This window comes from Bactrocera neohumeralis, chromosome 2 (assembly GCF_024586455.1).
Source record: "Bactrocera neohumeralis isolate Rockhampton chromosome 2, APGP_CSIRO_Bneo_wtdbg2-racon-allhic-juicebox.fasta_v2, whole genome shotgun sequence".
Lineage (NCBI taxonomy): Eukaryota > Metazoa > Arthropoda > Insecta > Diptera > Tephritidae > Bactrocera > Bactrocera neohumeralis.
Window position 1 is genome coordinate 40,997,689 of NC_065919.1, and position 19,957 is coordinate 41,017,645.

The window sequence follows — 19,957 nt, forward strand, 5'->3', positions numbered from 1 at the left end:
TTACATACATATGTAGGCATTTCTACTATACCGTGCTCGACTCATACATACAAACGACGGCGGTGAGTGACTTTGGGAGCATAGAGCCCTACAAGGTCGATACTTTCAATAAATTCGAGAGCAGCGACGGTGAGGGCAGTAGAGGTGAGTTGTATGTCATAATTGTTAGCGAAACTAGTCGTGCTGCTTTCAGCGGCTTGGCGGACGACCAACAATATAATTATTCAGAACCACATTGACCATTGATTGGTGCAATCAATCACTGCTACTATACTGGGTTTGTCCGGAATGTAATAGGACTGAGTCAATTAAAAAAGAATTTTTGAACCAATAGTTAAAATTATTTCCTTTCAAAATAGGCTCCTTCTGTGTCGATGCAGCGCGATTTTCAAGCATTGAAGGCGTCACTGAAGGCATTCTCCGGAATAACCTTGAGAGCTGGGGGTCATGCTGCTTTCATTCCTTTCATCGGCCTTTTCTGGGAAGGAAACAAAAAATTCGGAGGGCCACATCTGGGTTGTAGGGCAGCTGAGTTAGCGTTAAAATGTCGGTCTTGGTTAGGTAGCTGTTCGCAAGAAAGGTGGTGTGAGCCGGGGCGTTGTCGTGGTGCAACTTCCAATCGAGTGACCCTTCGTTTGAGTCTCTTGAGGACTTCCACGTAAAACATTGCGTTGACGGTTTATCCAGGAGGAACAAATTCATGGTACACGATGCCTTTGATGTTAAAAAAGACAATAAATGTCGTCTTCACTTTCGATTTTCTCATTCTTTCGGTCTTCATCAGCTACCTCTTCCCGGCCCTCCAAAAACGTCGCACGAAAATGTTCCTTAGCGAGGAAAGCCCACTATCGAATCCAGTGGGTGCGCTCGCTCCGATGTTCAGTTATGCCCGAACTTACCCCTGCCTCAATCGGTGTGTTCGCTAGTAAAAAAGAAGAAGACTGTACTCTCCACTGAGTTAACCTATTTATCACTTTTTTCTCCTGCCGGTTTTTGTTATATAAGTATGTTTGTATACTACCTCTGTTATATAACAAAAGCTTAGTATTAGTAAGTAGTACTACACCTTGTTGTTCGTGCTGCCCCTCACGCTACGTGTAGATTGGAGTCACCTCCAAGTACAGTAAAGCAATTGGATGCTTCGGTATCTCGCCCCAATTTTTTCCCCAGTACTTCTCTTTATAAGCATTTAAAATGACACCACCTAGTATTTGTTAGTACGCCTCTTTCAGCCTACTGCTACGGTGTATAGCTCCTCAGCCCGCAAATATTATAATGCGGTTCCTGCCCACACTTGGCTCACTCTTGTTTTAGTTCAAGCTTTAAATTTGGCATTTAGTCGCGTAGTCAATGGATTCAATGGAGTTCCTTAGTTAGTTTATCTTTGAGTGCAATTTAAAGAGAACTTAAAATAAAATTATTGTACAATATGGCCAAGTGTCCATTCATTAGAACCAATGCTACTATTCTGTGCCAAATCATCCCCTTAATAAATATTTTAGACGTCTCAAGGTCTACCTGTCCCACAATGTCAATTACGTCTTTGTTAGCCTGATGTCACGGTAACATGACTGAACTGGACGGAAAGTACCACAAGTTGCGTATGCTTCCCTTAGATTTAGCATAAAATGCTGTTCAGCATTTTTTAAATGTATGGCAAAAACAAGTAAGGAAAGGCTAAGTTCGGGTGTGACCGGACATTTTATACTCTCGCATGATAAAGTGATAATCGAGACTTCATTTTCCGTCATTTACATATTTTTTTATTTTGCTATAAAATTAATTAGAGTAGTAGTTCTTGAGATATGGTTTTTTGTCCATAAGTGGGCGAAACCACGCCCATTTTCACTTAAAAAAAAAACTGGGTGCAGCTTCCTTCTGCCATTTCTTCCGTAAAATTTAGTGTTTCTGACGTTTTTTGTTAGTCGGTTAATGCACTTTTAGTGATTTTCAACATAAACTTTGTATGGGAGGTGGGCGTGGTTATTATCCGACTTCTTCCATTTTTGAACTGTATATGGAAATGCCTGAAGGAAACGACTTTATAGAGTTTGGTGGACATAGCTATAGTAGTTTCCGAGATATGTACAAAAAACTTAGTAGGGGGCGGGGCCACGCCCAGTTTTCCAAAAAACTTACGTTCAAATATGCCCCTCCCTAATTCGATCCTTTGTGCCAAATTTCATTTTAATATCTTTATTTATGGCTTAGTTATGACACTTTATAGGTTTTCGGTTTTCGCCAATTTGTGGGCGTGGCAGTGGGCCGACTTTTCCCATCTTCGAACTTAACCTTCTTATGGAGCCAAGAAATACGTGTACCAAGTTCCATCATGATATCTCAATTTTTACTCAAGTTACAGCTTGCACGGACGGACGGACAGACAGACATCCGGATTTCAACTCTACTCGTCACCCTGATCACTTTGGTATATATAACCCTATATCTGACTCTTTTAGTTTTAGAACTTACAAACAACCGTTATGTGAACAAAACTATAATACTCTCCTTAGCAACTTTGTGGCGAGAGTATAATTACCTCTCCAGCACTATACTAGCATTCCCAGATTTCTTTGTGACATGTGGTGGTCTTGGCTCCCGTAGCGACATATTAAATACGCCTTGCGATCTTAATAGCAAACTTCGTTCACAGCTTTTGAGCCTGTGAGCTCTTATGAAAACATCTGTTACCCTATAATCGCCAAAAAGGCTGAACTATAAATTACTCTTATATTCTGATATGTAGATGAATTTAATTTGTATAAATAATAAGAGCATACCACTTTGCATAAACGTTGCCGTGTGTACTTGAGTATGACATGACGTCTAATTAAACCTGAGTTGCATAAATTTTAAGAGACCCTGCAATAATTTCACTTGCTCATTAATTTTATCAGCAGATCAAGCTATTACAATTTCACTGTAAAAAGTAACGATAAAGGAATGTACCTGCTTGTTTATATTTTTACGTATAAGCATCAATTTTATAACAGCTAGGAGTAACCACCGAGTAGCCATTTCAAATAACTTTTCTGCATTCAAATAATAATATTTATGTTGGCGTACATGGCAAAACCTTTCTTAATTACCAAGGCATTTTCTTAAGTATTCAGCATTCTAATAAAACTTTTTTTTTTGTTTTTTTTTTGACCACGTTTGGAAGCAGGTGTGTCCACAGAGCGAAGAAACAGTTGAAACTGTTGACTTCATTCGATAAACTAGTCCGAAGAAGACGAAGACTTATCAATCAGCGCGGGTGTTAATGTTAACCGTTTTTTGATAATCAGAAGGTGTGATCTATATAGACTATCTGAAATATCAGAAATTTGAGTCGAATATCAGTAATAGCTTCTAAGGTGGTCTTGTCTGGCCGACGTATTTTTCAGAGGGATTAAAGAAGTTAGAAAAGGCCTGGATCGAGTATATGTTTTTTCAAAACTTTCGCTTTAGTTTTGTAGGGCAAATACTAATTAGACCGTGCTCGCAATCTTAACCAGCAACTCTTGATAGATAAGAGATTCCACAAACAGCTGCTGAATTTAAAATTAATTACAATTTGTATTTGCTGATGATAAAAGAACATTAATCTACTAAAGTATTTTAATGATTACTGAGTACTGAACATTTCCAGCTTCATTGGACGGTTATAAATATAATTTTATGAGACTTGATTATACCATAATTGCTCGCTAAATCGAAAAAATAATATATGATGGATAACAACGGCTCTATGGAACCTAGTTAATCGCGTTATTTACTTAAATAAAGCTTCAAATACATGTAATATAGAAGGGGAAAGAAAACAGTCCTATGCAAATTAGACAAAGCAAAGACTTTGAAATATGAAAGTTTACGAAGGGTAAACAAAATGACAGAGGCAGTAAAATGTAAAACACTTTGCACCAGGAGTGAGGGTGGGGAAGATAAACACAAATACCAAAAATATTAATAAATATTGTTAAACAACCCTAAAAATAAATGTGAGTGAATTTATTTGATTTAGTAGCTCTGGTTTGCCGCAACAAAACCGAAAGTAAACCCGTTTCCTGCAAATGTAACATTTTTGATTTCACGCCACATTTTTCGATTTCATTCATTCAGCTTGTATGGCAGCTTTGGTATATGCTACGAGTATAGTGATCCGACCTACACAATTTCTGTGGAGATTACACCATTGTCTTAGATAACAACCAATGCCAAATTTTGTTAAGATATCTCGTCGAATGGAAAAGTTTTCCATACAATCACTTTATTCCGATCGTTCAGCTCGTATGACAGCTATATGCTATAGAGATCTGACAAATGTGCTGCTTCCTTGTGAGAAAAGTACAGATGAAAATTTTCAGATTGCTATCTCAAAAACCCAGAGAATACATAGTTAGTATATCTACACTAGGACGAACGGACAGACACTCGGTATAATAAGTTATCTGACATTTCCTTTCGGTGATACAAAATTTGTGCCAAACTTAATATACCCTGCAGGGTTATAAATATGTTATGTAAATAAAATAGTGTACCATGATGTTCAATAAGTTTTGTCGTTTGATAAGAAAAACACAATTTTATGATTCAAAATACACTTTATTATTCAGATCCACCAATCTGTGGATTCCATCCATGAAAATATGGTATAACTAAAACTTTTAACAGTCAAAATAAAACCACTGCAAATTTCAAACATCGAATGGATTTCTTTTCACATGTGTCATACGACTTATCTTCCGCCAAAAATCATTTAATCGATTTCGTAGTGAATAATTAATTGCTATTAAATCAACACCGTGCATTTATTTTTACACGTTACGTGCCTGCCAGACTGTCTGGTTTACAGTGTGTCATATGTTTGCCTAGATTTTATCACCAATATTTTTGCATTTTTGTGTTTTAATTTTACTTATGCTCAAATAGCAAAACAATGTTTTAAGAGGTCGAAATTTCATATACTTTGCAAATGCAATAGTGTTTGTGTTCTTTTAGAAGGTGTTTAATCACATATGTTGTATTCAGTCAGATTCAGGTTGTTTATGCACAAATTTACAGTACAATTAAATGGCATCAATTTCTAAATACCTAAATATATATAATTTTTTAAGATATTGCATTATTCACATGCATAAAATATCACATGTAAAGTGAAAATGCTATTGATATCAGTTACATGTTAATTCATTTTTACAACAAAATTATTGAAGTGAAACTTGGTTACACATTGCACTGTGGTCTGAAATTCAAATTTTTTGGCATAAATTAGAAGGAGTGGTACTAGGCCATTGAAATTTCGCATACAGGTTATATATGACTTAGTTAAGAAAAATTCCAAGAATGGATGAAATCGGTCATTCTCTAGGGATACCTCCCTTGGATCTATAGTAAAAATTTTTGAATTTCAGCTCCAAAAATTGCGATATCTTCACGAAAATTGGTAAATATGTTATTCTTGTAATAAGCATCGACGATACCAAAAATATTTGAAATCCGCGAGTCCCTAGGAGTACCTCCCTTGGACCTATAGTAAAAATTTGGTTTCATAAAATGAAAAATTTGCATATGATAGGCAAAAGTGGTCAAATAATTTTATTATCCAAATATTTATACATATGTATGTACATATGTTTTAACTGAAACAATTATTTCTATAATAACATTGACTGTACATCTGAAATGAGAGAGAAGTTACAGAATTATTAAATTCACTTGAATATAATATAAAAAGTTATATGTACCAAGCAAGTCATTCGAAATCACAGTCTTCCGTATCTAAAACTAAAGCGTTCTCCATGTAATAAAAATAAATTTTGTCTGCTTCCGATATATTATAATTTTGATACTTCAGAAATTATCCGAATCGTATTCGACGAGCGGGCGGCGAGAATTCCCCACTTATCGAGATCACAATGGAATCAAGTGGTTGAAAATATGAAGCTCAAGTGCTTAGAACGAATTGAGGTGTAAGCCTTTTGTTGAGTGGGTAATTGTATTACTTCTTCTGGTAGCTTCTCTCTTTTCCGATATTTTTCTCTAGCGGATAAAGAAAAGCTTGAAAGAAGGGGGTCTATTGAAAACATCAGTCATATTATGTTTTCTGGTATTTTTTCTTGTATGTGCGTTGCGATCTCTCTTGTATAATTTATTTCGAGCTTCTGACGCATTTTCACCAAAACAACCAACAGGCATTACGCAATTTTGTATAATCTGTGAGCCGTGAACAAATATTTTATGAACTGTTGCTGACATTGGAAACTGTAAATATTTTTCCATGTACAAGAAGGCAGTTCTTTTGCAAAAATCTTCAAACTTTGTGGTATCTATAGGATACTCGCAGGAAATAGCAATTAATATAACTCTAAAGTTATTCAAAATTTCCATATCAATATTTGTAATTAAAGAAAAGAGTTCCAAATTGTTAAATGCTTTCCTGGCAGTAATGCCGTCATTTGATGTTCCACTACCATTTGCTTTAGGCTTATCTACATTTCTTCCCAAAACCTCTTTTGTACTTCTTGTTTACGAAGTTGAATGCTTCTTTATCTGAAGCTTCCTTATTTGCCACTTTTTTAATTCGATTCTATAAGCAATGTGTACAACGAATTCAAATACTCGAATCCAAGAATGTAGTGGGCTAATACCATATCTAAGGGATGTAAGTTTGAGTTTAAAAACATCAGAATTAAAATTTTTAGTTGTTACGAATTGTTTTGGTGTAGCACCACATATTGGGAATTTTTGATTAGAATTGGTGTTTGTTACACGTATAACATTTAGCACTTTTCCATCAATCAAAGTCATATGCAAATCATCAAATTGACAATAATTTTTTCTCCGTTATCTAGGTAATATTAAAATGGATTTAAATAAGATATTTGCATATCTAGCTGACTATTTTCTGATAGAATTAGAGCTGTAGATTCTATTGCTAATTGCATTTTTAATGGCCTGCAAAACCACACTGATTGCGTAGTGCGATTCCTCCCTCCAAATAATTTTGCCAGAACTGTCCAACATTTGTAAAGGTATAATGGTAGTTACAAACAGTGATTGGTCAAAAAGTTGAGGTGTACTTGTCTCAAACCTTTGTTTAAACATACTTTGTCCCGTTGTACCGTCAAACCCATAGCTAGCAATTAAAACAACATTCGAAATTTCTGCCATGACGTGCAAAACATCTTTTTGGAATAAAAGAATGCGTTGTGCGGTATGGTCTAAGAGATTTTGCAGTGATACTTCTGCTGAAGACTCCGACACAGATATCTCCTTAGGCCGGCAAAGTAGCTTGCATTTAATTACTTCCTCATAGCTTGGATATATATTGCAATTCCTTTCTTTATTTAACAATCTCATGTTGATATATTGTCTTTTGCTTAAAACATTTTCAAGTAAAAATGCGAGAGCTTCTTCCGGAGTGAGTGGAACTGCTTTGGGTTTTGCTTGATGTGCAGTTTTCTTTAAAATAAATGCTAAATCACTTTGTTTTGATTTTTTTGCCGCCACAGTAGCTGCATGAATCAAAAAATCAACATCGTCATTGTTTTCACAAGAAAGATCACTTGCCAGCTTCCTTTTAAGCCGATCTTTTGCATCTGTGTAGCTAACCTTTTGTCGTCCTGCTTTACTTGAACAGGGTTTTTCAAAATCATTCTCAGAAATTTCAATAATAGTTGTTGCGGAAACCTACTGGGGGTATTTCTCTTTAAATCTATTAACCATATGATTACATTTTGATAATTTTTGGCTAACATATGGTAATAAATTTTGTATTTTTTTTATTTCATCTTTTTTCGTTAAACTTAACTCATTGGTATTAATTTTTCTAAAAACCCAATCCAAAACAACATTAGTTTTGCGATCGCCCTCTATCCAAACTCCAAGCATTTCTTCGTGTTGGAATTTAAAGGTTGCTGAAAATTACAAATATACTTAAATGGGGCAAAAACGGGTCAATGTTACATACATGATGTTAAGGAACATACCCCACGAACATAAAAATCTGGAACAATACGGGACAATACACACAACTTTCACTCCACAGAACACAGGTTAAAACGAAATTTTCGGTTAAAAAAGCTATCAAACAAAACTCCACACTATACAGATATAACACAATAAACCACATTTTTTCCCATTAAGTTAACAAATAGATACCTTTCTTATATTCTTCCATTATAAATTTATTTCTTTTTTTTCCTTTTTAACTATTATCGAACACCTGTTTTCTTACAATATTTTACTGAACAGGAAAGTTCTCTGATTTTTCCAAACGATTCTTTTACAATGGCTCAAGCAGCTCACTACTTCCGGTCTTTGACCAAGTATCTGGGTAGCCTAAGAACATCCGTTCGAAGGCGAGCTAAAGTGAGAAGGCGAAACATTCCCTACAAGGGTTGTGTGCTGGGTTTGGGACCCGCCACGTAAAAAACACCCCCAGTGAAGAGCTACAACCAGCCTCGGATGAGAGACCCCCCTTTTGATGACGACCATGGCAAACGAAATAGCATTGGGAAGGTGCCGCTGCCCAGCTGGTTGATGTCCTCGTAAAGACAAAGGCTGACATCCAAGAAATGCGATGGACGGGACAAGGACAAAGACGAGTAGGTTTGTACATTTACTACAGATATAAGGAGCGCAAGTTTGGTGTATTGTGGTGGGAGAGAGACTGTCGCCGAGTACTATCATTCACTGCGGTGAATGAACGTCTAGCCACAATCCGCATTAAAGCGAGGTTCTTCAACATATCGCTGATTTGCGCCCACGCCCCGACGGAAGAGAAGGACGATGTGACCAAAGATGCCTTCTATGAGCGCTTGGAGCGCGCTTATGAGAGCTGCCCCCGCCACGATGTCAAAATCGTGCTTGGCGACTTTAACGCTAGGGTGGGCAAAGAAGGTATATTTGGCACTACGGTCGGTAAATTCAGCCTCCACGACGAAACATCCCCAAATGGGTTGAGGCTGATTGACGTCGCCGGGGCCCGAAATATGGTTATCTGTAGTACTAGATTCCAGCATAAGAAGATTCATCAAGCTACCTGGCCGTCTCCGGATCGAAAAACTACCAACCAGATCGATCATGTTGTGATAGACGGAAGACACGTCTCAGTGTTTTTAGATGTGCGTGCGCTCCGAGGTCCTAACATCGACTCGGACCACTATCTTGTTGCAACTAAGATTCGCACCCGCCTCTGTGCAGCAAAAAACGCGCGCCACCAAACACAAGGAAGGTTCGACGTCGAGAAGCTGCAATCACAACAGACAGCCGAACGATTTTCTACTCGGCTTGCACTCCTGCTCTCTGAGAGCACTCGTCAACAACTCGGTATAAGGGAACTGTGGGACGGCATTTCAAACTCCTTACGTACAGCTGCAACCGAAACCATTGGCTTTCGGAAAGAGCAAAAGAACAGCTGGTACGACGAGGAGTGCCGTGTCGCAGCGGAGAGAAAGCAGGCTGCCTACCTCGCAACGTTACGATCGACCACTACACGTGCGGGATGGGATAGATACCGAGAGTTGAAGAGGGAAGCGAGACGCATTTGCAGACAGAAGAAGAAAAAGACCGAAATGCGTGAGTACGAAGAGCTTGATAAGCTGGCCGACAGGGGTAATGCTCGAAAATTCTACGAAAAAATGCGGCGGCTTACAGAAGGTTTCAAGACCGGAGCATACTCTTGTAGAACCCCCAAAGGTGATCTAGTCACTGATGCCCAGAGTATACTGAAATTATGGAGGGAACACTTCTCCAGCCTGCTGAATGGCAGTGAACGCACAACACCAGGAGAAGGAGAACCCGATTCCCCAATCGATTACGATGGAGCAGACGTACCATTACCCGACCATGAAGAAGTTCGAATAGCAATTGCCCGCCTCAAGAACAACAAAGCGGCAGGGGCCGACAGACTACCGGCCGAGCTATTCAAAATGCATCAGCTTCTTTATAAAATATGGTCGGACGAATGCCCAACGATTGGAATTTAAGTGTGCTATGCCCAATCCATAAAAGGAGACCCCACAATCTGCGCCAACTACCGTGGGATTAGCCTCCTCAACATCGCATATAAGGTTCTATCGAGCGTATTGTGTGAAAGATTAAAGCCCACCGTCAACAAACTGATTGGACCTTATCAGTGTGGCTTCAGACCTGGAAAATCAACAACCGACCAGATATTCACCATGCGTCAAATCTTGGAAAAGACCCGTGAAAGGAGAATCGACACACACCACCTTCTCGTCGATTTCAAAGCTGCTTTCGACAGCATGAAAAGGAGCTGCCTTTATGCCGCGATGTCTGAATTTGGTATCCCCGCAAAACTAATACGGCTGTGTAAACTGACGTTGAGTAACACCAAAAGCTCCGTCAGGATCGGGAAGGACCTCTCTGATCCGTTTTCGTCCATCTGGACAACATGACCTAGCCAGCGTAGCCGCCGTCTTTTAATTCGCTGAACTATGTCAATGTCGTCGTATATCTCGTACAGCTCATCGTTCCATCGAATGCGATATTCGCCGTGGCTAATGCGCAAAGGACCATAAATCTTTCGCAGAACCTTTCTTTCGAAAACTCGTAACGTCGACTCATCGGTTGCTGTCATCGTCCAAGCCTCTGCACCATATAGCAGGACGGGAATTATGAGTGACTTATAGAGTTTGGTTTTTGTTCGTCGAGAGAGGACTTTACTTTTCAATTGCCTACTCAGTCCGAAGTAGCACCTGTTGGCAAGAGCAATCCTGCGTTGGATTTCCAGGCTGACATTGTTGGTGGTGTTAATACTGGTTCCTAAATAGACGAAATTATCTACAACTTCAAAGTTATTACTGTCAACAGTGACGTGAGAGCCGGAGTCGCGAATGCGATGACTGTTTGTTTGATGAAAAGAGATATTTCGTCTTGCCCTCGTTCACTGCCAGACCCATTTTCTGTGCTTCCTTGTCCAGCCGGAGAAAGCAGAACTAACGGCGCGGGTGTTGAGGCCGTTGATATCAATATTCTATTCTCTATTTAGTTCTGCAGCTCGAACTATTTTCTTCAGAAGCAGGTTGAAGAAATCGCACGAATAGGAAGTCGCCTTGTCTGAAACCTCGTTTGGTATCGAACGGCTCGGAGAGGTCCTTCCCGATCCTGACGGAGCTTTTCGTGTTGCTCAACGTCAGTTTACACAGCCGTATTAGTTTGGGGGGGATACCAAATTGAGACATTGCGGCGTAAAGGCAGCTCCTTTTCATGCTGTCGAAAGCAGCTTTGAGATCGACGAAGAGGTGGTGTGTGTCGATTCTCCTTTCACGGGTCTTTTCCAAGATTTGGCGCATGGTGAATATCTGGTCGGTTATTGATTTACCAGTTCTAAAGCCACACTGATAAGGTCCAATCAGTTTGTTGACGGTGGGCTTTAATCTTTCACACAATACGCTCGATAGAACCTTATATGCGATGTTGAGGAGGCTAATCCCACGGTAGTTGGCGCAGATTGTGGGGTCTCCCTTTTTGTGGATTGGGCAAGCACACTTAAATTCCAAGCGTTGGGCATGCTTTCGTCCGACCATATTTTACAAAGAAGCTGATGCATGTTCCTTATCAGTTCTTCGCCGCCGTGTTTGAATAGCTCGGCCGGCAATCCGTCGGCCCCTGTCGCTTTGTTGTTCTTCAGGCGAGCAATTGCTATTCGAACTTCTTTATGGTCGGGCAGTGGAACGTCTACTCCAACGTCATCGATTGGGGAATGGGGTTTGCCTTCTCCTGGCATTATACTTTCACTGCCATATAACAGGCTGGAGAAGTGTTCCCTCCATAATTTAGTCGGCCAGCTTATCAAGCTCTTCATACTCACGCATTTCGGCCTCTTTCTTTTTCTGTCTGCCGATGCGTCTCGCTTCCCTCTTCAACTCTCGGTATCTATCCCATCCCGCACGTGTTGCGGTCGATCGTAACGTAACAGACTGCCTACTGTTTTCTCTCCGCTGCGACACGACCTACTCGTCGTACCAGCTGTTCTTTTGCATTTTTCCTTTGTACCAAAATCTTGACGAGTGCTCTCAGAGAGCAGGAGTAGAGAATCGTTCTGCTGTCTGTTGTGATTGCAGCTTCTCGACGTCGAACCTTCCTTGTGTTTGTTGACGTACGTTTTTTTCTGCACAGAGGCGGGTGCGAATCTTGGCTGCAACAAGATAGTGGTTCTAGTTGATGTTGGGACCTCGGAGCGCACGCTTATCTAAAACATTGGAGATATGTCTTCCGTCTATCACAACATGATCGATCTGGTTGGTAGTTTTTCGATCCGGAGACAGCCAGGTAGCTTGATGTATCTTCTTGTGCTGGAATCTAGGACCACAGATAACCATATTTCGGGCCCCGGCGAAGTCAATCAGCCTCAACCCATTTGGGGATGTTTCGTCGTGGAGGCTGAATTTACCGACCGTAGTGCCAAATATACCTTCTTTGCCTACCCTGGCGTTAAAGTCGCCAAGCACGATTTTGACATCGTGGCGGGGGCAGTTCTCATAAGCGCGTCTCTCTCCCACCACGAATCCAACACCAAACTTGCGCTCCTTTATATGGCCACTGTAGTGAATGTCACAAGGACCTACTCGTCTCTGTCCTTGTCCCGTCCATCGCATTTCTTGGACGGCGGTGATGTCAGCCTTTATTTTCGCGAGGACATCAACCAGCTGGGCAGCGGCACCTTCCCAATTAAGGGTTCGGACATTCCAGGTGCATGCCCTGATATCATAGTCCTTATTTCGTTTGCCATGGTTGTCATCAAAAGGGGGGCTCTCATCCGAGTTGTTGTTCTTTTTCATTGGGGGTGTTTTTTTTTACGTGGCGGGTTCCAAACCCAGCGCACAACCCTATGTAGGGGATGTGTCGCCTTCTCACTTTAGTTCGCCTTCGAACGGATGTTCTTAGGCTACCCAGAGGATACTTGGTCAAAGACCGGAAGTTGTGAGCTGCTTGAGCCATGTGTAAAAGAATCGTTTCTGGTCACTCCCAAGTGAATGGCGATCAGAGAACTTTCCTCACTTGCGTGAACTTCTACATATAACTCCATCCTGTTTCATGTGTGTTCATGGGATCCAACCAACAAAAAATGAATACATCCATTTGCCAATCCAAAGATGTCCGCTTGTCAATGATGACCATGATATTGGGTATTTGAAAAAGTCTTTTCGTATTTGTAATCAAACTTCAATTTATATTCTTTTATATTTATACTAATAAATAAATAAGCAAACCACTTTTTGCTATTTTACCGCTAGAGGCATTACTCAAAAATTCGAAATTTAAAAATTTTCAGAACGGATGCAACCGAATCATTGTCGTCGCCGTAAACTTTACATATTTCATTAGTGGCCCATTTTTGTACAAGAATTTCAAAATTTGTATAGCGAGTTTCTTCATTATTTTCACTTATTTTTGAACAGCTGTAATTTTTTTTTTCAACTTTCCCAAATTCAACTTTGGCTAAATGAAGCCTAAAATCTCACCTTTCCAACACTGTATGACACAATGTGTTTGGCAACACTGGTGATATATGACTGCATATTGACAAAATACGAAAAGACTTTTTCGACTACCCAATAATTAAAACAAGCTATGCTAACAATATTTGTTCAACCGAACAAAATATCAGGTATCAATAGCATACCCTCTTTTCATTTAATTAGATAACATCGGTACAACAAGGGACAACTACGAATGTTTTTAACAAAATTATATATTTTATTCCAGCAACCCACAATTAATTTCCTGTCGTAAAAAAATTACTTTCGGCTGTCCACTTCCTAGAAATTACACTACAAGTAATTGCTACAAATTATTGATATTGATTTATGTTAGCAGATATTCTGCCTTGCACAGGATATACCATCGTTATTGCTCTTTTCGGAATGCCAACCATTTGCTTGCTTTTTATCACAATTTTGCTGCGTCCGCGGAATATCTTCATTTTTATTTTCTTCCACTTAAATGACCGTCATAATAACTTTACTATTCCCGTAACACGTGCGAGTAATATGTACATACATATGTATAATTGAGAGTTTATTTTTCCATAATTTTTATTTTTTAAGGTATAACCCTTTTATGCTTTTTGAAGTTCAAAGCCGCTTGCGTTCAAAATTACAGTAATACTTACAAAATAAGCAATATGTAATATTCTCATAAAGGCAGTAAATTAAGAGTGAAAAGTCTTCTTCTTCTTCTTAATTGGCGTAGACACCGCTTACGCGATTATAGCCGAGTTAACAACAGCGCGCCAGTCGTTTCTTCTTTTCGCTGCGTGGCGCCAATTGGATATTCCAAGCGAAGCCAGGTCCTTCTCCACTTGGTCCTTCCAACGGAGTGGAGGTCTTCCTCTGCTTCCCCCGGCGGGTACTGCGTCGAATACTTTCAGAGCTGGAGTGTTTTCATCCATCCGGACAACATGACCTAGCCAGTGTAGCCGCTGTCTTTTAATTCGCTGAACTATGTCAATGTCGTCATATATCTCGTACAGCTCATCGTTCCATCGGATGCGATAATCGCCGTGGCCAATGCGCAAAGGACCATAAATCTTTCGCAGAATTTTTCTCTCGAAAACTCGTAACGTCGACTCATCGGTTGCTGTCATCGCCCAAGCCTCTGCACCATATAGCAGGACGGGAATTATGAGCGACTTATAGAGTTTAGCTTTTGTTCGTCGAGAGAGGACTTTACTTTTCAATTGCCTACTCAGTCCGAAGAAGCACCTGTTGGCAAGAGCAATCCTGCGTTGGATTTCTAGGCTGACATTATTAGTGGTGTTAATGCTGGTTCCTAAATAGACGAAATTATCTACAACTTCAAAGTTATGACTGTCAACAGTGACGTGAGAGCCAAGTCGCGAGTGCGACGACTGTTTGTTTAATGACAGGAGATATTTCGCTTTGCCCTCGTTCACTACCAGACCCATTTTCTGTGCTTCCTTGTCCAGCCTAGAGAAAGCAGAACTAACGGCGCGGGTGTTGAGGCCGATGATATCAATCTCGTCGGCATACGCCAGCAGCTGTACACTCTTATAGAAGATGGTACCTTCTCTCTTTAGTTCTGCAGCTCGAACTATTTTCTCCAGAAGCAGGTTGAAGAAGTCGCATGATAGGGAGTGGCCTTGTCTGAAACCTCGTTAGGTATCGAACGGCTCGGAGAGGTCCTTCCCGATCCTGACGGAGCTTTTCGTGTTGCTCAACGTCAGTTTACACAGCCGTATTAGTTTTGCGGGGATACCAAATTCAGAAATCGCCGCATAAAGGCAGCTCCTTTTCGTGCTGTCGAAAGCAGCTTTGAAATCGACGAAGAGGTGGTGTGTGTCGATTCTCCTTTCACGGATCTTTTCCAAGATTTGACGCATGGTGAATATCTGGTCGGTTGTTGATTTTCCAGGTCTGAAGCCACACTGATAAGGTCCAATCAGTTTGTTGACGGTGGGCTTTAATCTTTCACACAATACGCTCGATAGAACCTTATATGCGATGTTGAGGAGGCTAATCCCACGGTAGTTGGCGCAGATTGTGGGGTCTCCTTTTTTATGGATTGGGCATAGCACACTTAAATTCCAATCGTTGGGCATGCTCTCGTCCGACCATATTTTACAAAGAAGCTGATGCATGCTCCCTATTAGTTCTTCGCCGCCGTGTTTGAATAGCTCGGCCGGTAGTCTGTCGGCCCCTGCCGCTTTGTTGTTCTTGAGGCGGGCAATTGCTATTCGAACTTCTTCATGGTCGGGTAATGGTACGTCTTCTCCATCGTCATCGATTGGGGAATCGGGTTCGCCTTCTCCTGGTGTTGTGCGTTCACTGCCATTCAGCAGGCTGGAGAAGTGTTCCCTCCATAATTTAAGTATACTCTGGGCATCAGTGACTAGATCACCTTTGGGGGTTCTACAAAAGTATGCTCCGGTCTTGAAACCTTCTGTAAGCCGCCGCATTTTTTCGTAGAATTTTCGAGCATTACCCCTGTCGGCCAGCTTATCAAGCTATTCGTACTCACGCATTTCGGCCTCTTTCTTTTTCTGTCTGCAAATGCGTCCCTCTTCCCTCTTCAACTCTCGGTATCTATCCCATCCCGCACGTGTTGTGGTCGATCGTAACGTTGCGAGGTAGGCAGCCTGCTTTCTCTCCGCTGCGACACGGCACTCCTCGTCGTACCAGCTGTTCTTTTGCTCTTTCCGAAAGCCAATGGTTTCGGTTGCAGCTGTACGTAAGGAGTTTGAAATGCCGTCCCACAGTTCCCTTATACCGAGTTGTTGACGAGTGCTCTCAGAGAGCAGGAGTGCAAGCCGAGTAGAAAATCGTTCGGCAGTCTGTTGTGATTGCAGCTTTTCGACGTCGAACCTTCCTTGTGTTTGTTGGCGTGCGTTTTGCTGCACAGAGGCGGGTGCGAATTTTAGCTGCAACAAGATAGTGGTCCGAGTCGATGTTAAGACCTCGGAGCGCACGCACATCTAAAACACTGGAGACGTGTCTTCCGTCTATCACAACATGATCGATCTGGTTGGTAGTTTTTCGATCCGGAGATAGCCAGGTAGCTTGATGAATCTTCTTATGCTGGAATCTAGTACTACAGATAACCATATTTCGGGCCCCGGCGAAGTCAATCAGCCTCAACCCATTTGGGGATGTTTCGTCGTGGAGGCTGAATTTACGGACCGTAGTGCGAAAGATACCTTCTTTGCCCACAGTAGCGTTAAAATCGCCAAGCACGATTTTGACATCGTGGCGGGGGCAGCTCTCATAAGCGCGCTCCAAACGCTCATAGAAGGCGTCTTTGGTCACATCGTCCTTCTCTTCCGTCGGGGCGTGGGCGCAAATCAGCGATATGTTGAAGAACCTCGCTTTGATGCGGATTGTGAATAGACGCTCATTCACCGGAGTGAATGGTAGTACTCGGCGACGGAGTCTCTCTCCCACCACGAATCCAACACCAAACTTGCGCTCCTTTATATGGCCACTGTAGTAAATGTCACAAGGACCTACTCGTTTCTGTCCTTGTCCCGTCCATCGCATTTCTTGGACGGCGGTGATGTCAGCCTTTATTTTTGCGAGGACATCAACCAGCTGGGCAGCGGCACCTTCCCAATTAAGGGTCCGGACATTCCAGGTGCATGCCCTCAATTCGTAGTCCTTATTTCGTTTGCCATGGTCGTCATCAAAAGGGGGGTCTCTCATCCGAGGCTGGTTGTAGCTCTTCACTGGGGGTGTTTTTTACGTGGCGGGTCTCAAACCCAGCGCACAACCCTTGTAGGGAATGTTTCGCCTTCTCACTTTAGCTCGCCTTCGAACGGATGTTCTTAGGCTACCCAGAGGATACTTGGTCAAAGACCGGAAGTAGTGAGCTGCTTGAGCCATGTGTAAAAGAATCGTTTCTGGCCACTCCCAAGTGAATGGCGATCAGAGAACTTTCCTCACCTGCGTGAACTTCTACACATGACTCCATCCTCCTGTGCTTACTTACTAATTTATTAAACTAATTCGGTTTGTTTGCAGCAACTGCTTAAGTCGGTATACCTCGGTAGTTTCTAGTTTCTAATAATTTGTTTCAATTTTTGTATTTTTAACAAAATTTCGTGTGCGGAATCTTTGCGAATGTTGGGGAAGGCATACGGTGATTCAGTTTTATCAAAAACGTAACTCTACGAATGCTACAAAGCCTTCAAAGACGGTCGAGAGATTGTTGAAGACATACCTTGTTCTTGGCGGCCTTCGACCTCTTCAACAGATGATAAAGTGAAGAATATGGTGCTTGAAAATCATCAGACAAGTGTTAGAGAAATGACAAGGGAGCTCAATATCTCTCGAGAGTCCGTTCGAATGATTTTGGTGGATATTTTGAGTACGAACCGTGGTCTTGCTCGAATCGTCTCGATAAAGCTGAATTTTTAGGGAAATAAGTGGTTCTCTTTGGCCGTATTGAGGCGTTTGCGTGAAAAACATAAGTCGAAATCGACTGGATCGCATCGAGCCACAATTGTGACAGAGTTTAAATCCAAAATATGAATACCATCGATCAAACACAGTATTCCCCAGATTTGGCTCTATGTGATTTTTTCTTTTTCCCCAAACTGAAAATGCCGCTCGTGGAATTCGTTTTGCTCGATCCAAGACAAGATAAGACAAAACTCGCTGAAGAAGCTGAAGGCCATCCCCAGACCAATATACCAAACGAATGTGATGCGCTTTATCGCTATCATATCGAAGCAAAGCTGGAACAATCATTTTTATTAGCTGGTGGTCTTTAGACGCTGTGATGTGGTGTGTTGTGTTGTTTTGAGGTGTGTTTTACTCCAATTTTCCCCGATTAGAATGATGTGCGTATGTAGGGAAGCCTTAGCTCTTTCGTGTACACAGTTTTCAACAATCAAATTTAAAAAAAGAGAATGACAACAAGCTTTCAAACAAAAATATGTACATACATATATTTGATCACAACCAAAAATAAATAAAACCTTTAATTGAATGCAAATATTGAATTCCATTTTACTATATCTATGTAATATAGTAATCGCGTATTGGCGATTCAACAGCTTTAAACAATATCAACGTGCGTTTATACATATAACCGCATGCCTTTTTGGAACGGATAAATTATGGATAATTTGCCATGTCAACGTCTAAGTTTTCATTTTTTTATGCGTCAATTTTAAATTTTTTTCTACAGCTCGCTTTTGCCTTCTCTCTATTGCAGCGAAGATGACTGTCATTCATTCTACCGTTATGGCGCCAAATCCTGAGGTCGATACTATTCGCAGCAGTAACAGAAGGAAATTTAATTATCGATTTAGTTGTTACGACAACGAAAAAGATGCGAATTTTAAGCAATTATTTCGCAGGTGAGTTAATGTGGATACATATAATTAATTCAAACAATAAATTAATCACGTAATAAAATACGCGAACACGAGTTTTTATCTGATTTTCAGTTCATATATATATGGGCCATTCCATCAATTGGCGACATGGTTTTGTACCCGTGGTTCTCCGATTTTGACGAAACTTTAGAATATCATAATATAGACCAAAATAAAAATATCTGTAAACTTTTTAGTGGTCAAAGTTGCTCCATTGTTTTTTGGCGCGCAATTCAAATTGAGATCAAACAAAAAAAATGACAATTTCTTTTATTTTTTAACGACCTCAAAATTGAGTGAAAAAAATTTTGCAGTTATCCAATTCTATGTAAAAAAATCTCAGCTTTCTGATAATAATATTTTCAAAATCCAAAAAAATTTTTAAAATCCAAAAAAAAACATTCATCAATTACTTAAATATCTCGCATATTGACCGATATTTTCGGTAAAAAGGAAACTATAAGCACTAGGTACACATTTTCAGTACCTTCAACAGTTGGGTTCTATTTGGTCATAAGATGACACACTTTAAAGGCACTATTCGTGTAAAGTTGTATAAAACTGTCAGAGGAATGACATGTACCACAATTGGTTGAAATTGATCCGGCAGGTCTCGATATATGTATGTTATTTTACGACAAAGTAGGCGGTGGCACGCCCATCGTCCAATTTTCACACCGGCTCTATAAAATTTAAGGTCTCTGGCGTATTCGCTATTGATTTATCGCGCCTTAAGTAGTTTTTAACAGAACCATGAAGTGAGCGGGGTTATCATCCGATTTTATTATTTTCACAATGCTAGTAGGAGTTCTTATAGTATTTGCGCCAGAGGAACTTGGCTTTTGAACTCTCAGTCATTTAGGAGATAAGTTCATTAGAGGGCGGGGACATATCCACTTTACCAAAACTATTTTCCCACAGGTGTCTTATACTACGACGATACCCCGTACCAAATTGCAGATTTTTATACTCTTGAAACTTAACTGTTGTAACTATCATTTAAAACTAATCGAGATAGATATAGTGGGAAAATGAAAGAAAACGGATGAAAAACTATTAAAAGCGCAATAAATTAATAACTGAATACACCAGAAACGTAAAATTTGCCGC

At 40.5% G+C, this 19,957-nt stretch overlaps 2 long non-coding RNA genes across 2 annotated transcripts in view; one reads left to right on the plus strand and one right to left on the minus strand.

Annotated features, from left to right (window-relative positions):
- The window catches only part of LOC126751197 (uncharacterized), a 36,899-nt gene extending 17,773 nt beyond the window's left edge, over nucleotides 1-19,126 (plus strand). The window contains exons 2-3 of the long non-coding RNA XR_007665858.1: nucleotides 18,685-18,829; nucleotides 18,920-19,126. This is a non-coding gene — a long non-coding RNA (uncharacterized LOC126751197). The remainder of the gene's footprint in view (nucleotides 1-18,684; nucleotides 18,830-18,919) is intronic.
- The window catches only part of LOC126751219 (uncharacterized), a 231,048-nt gene continuing 225,265 nt past the window's right edge, over nucleotides 14,175-19,957 (minus strand). The window contains exon 2 of the long non-coding RNA XR_007665863.1: nucleotides 14,175-14,415. This is a non-coding gene — a long non-coding RNA (uncharacterized LOC126751219). The remainder of the gene's footprint in view (nucleotides 14,416-19,957) is intronic.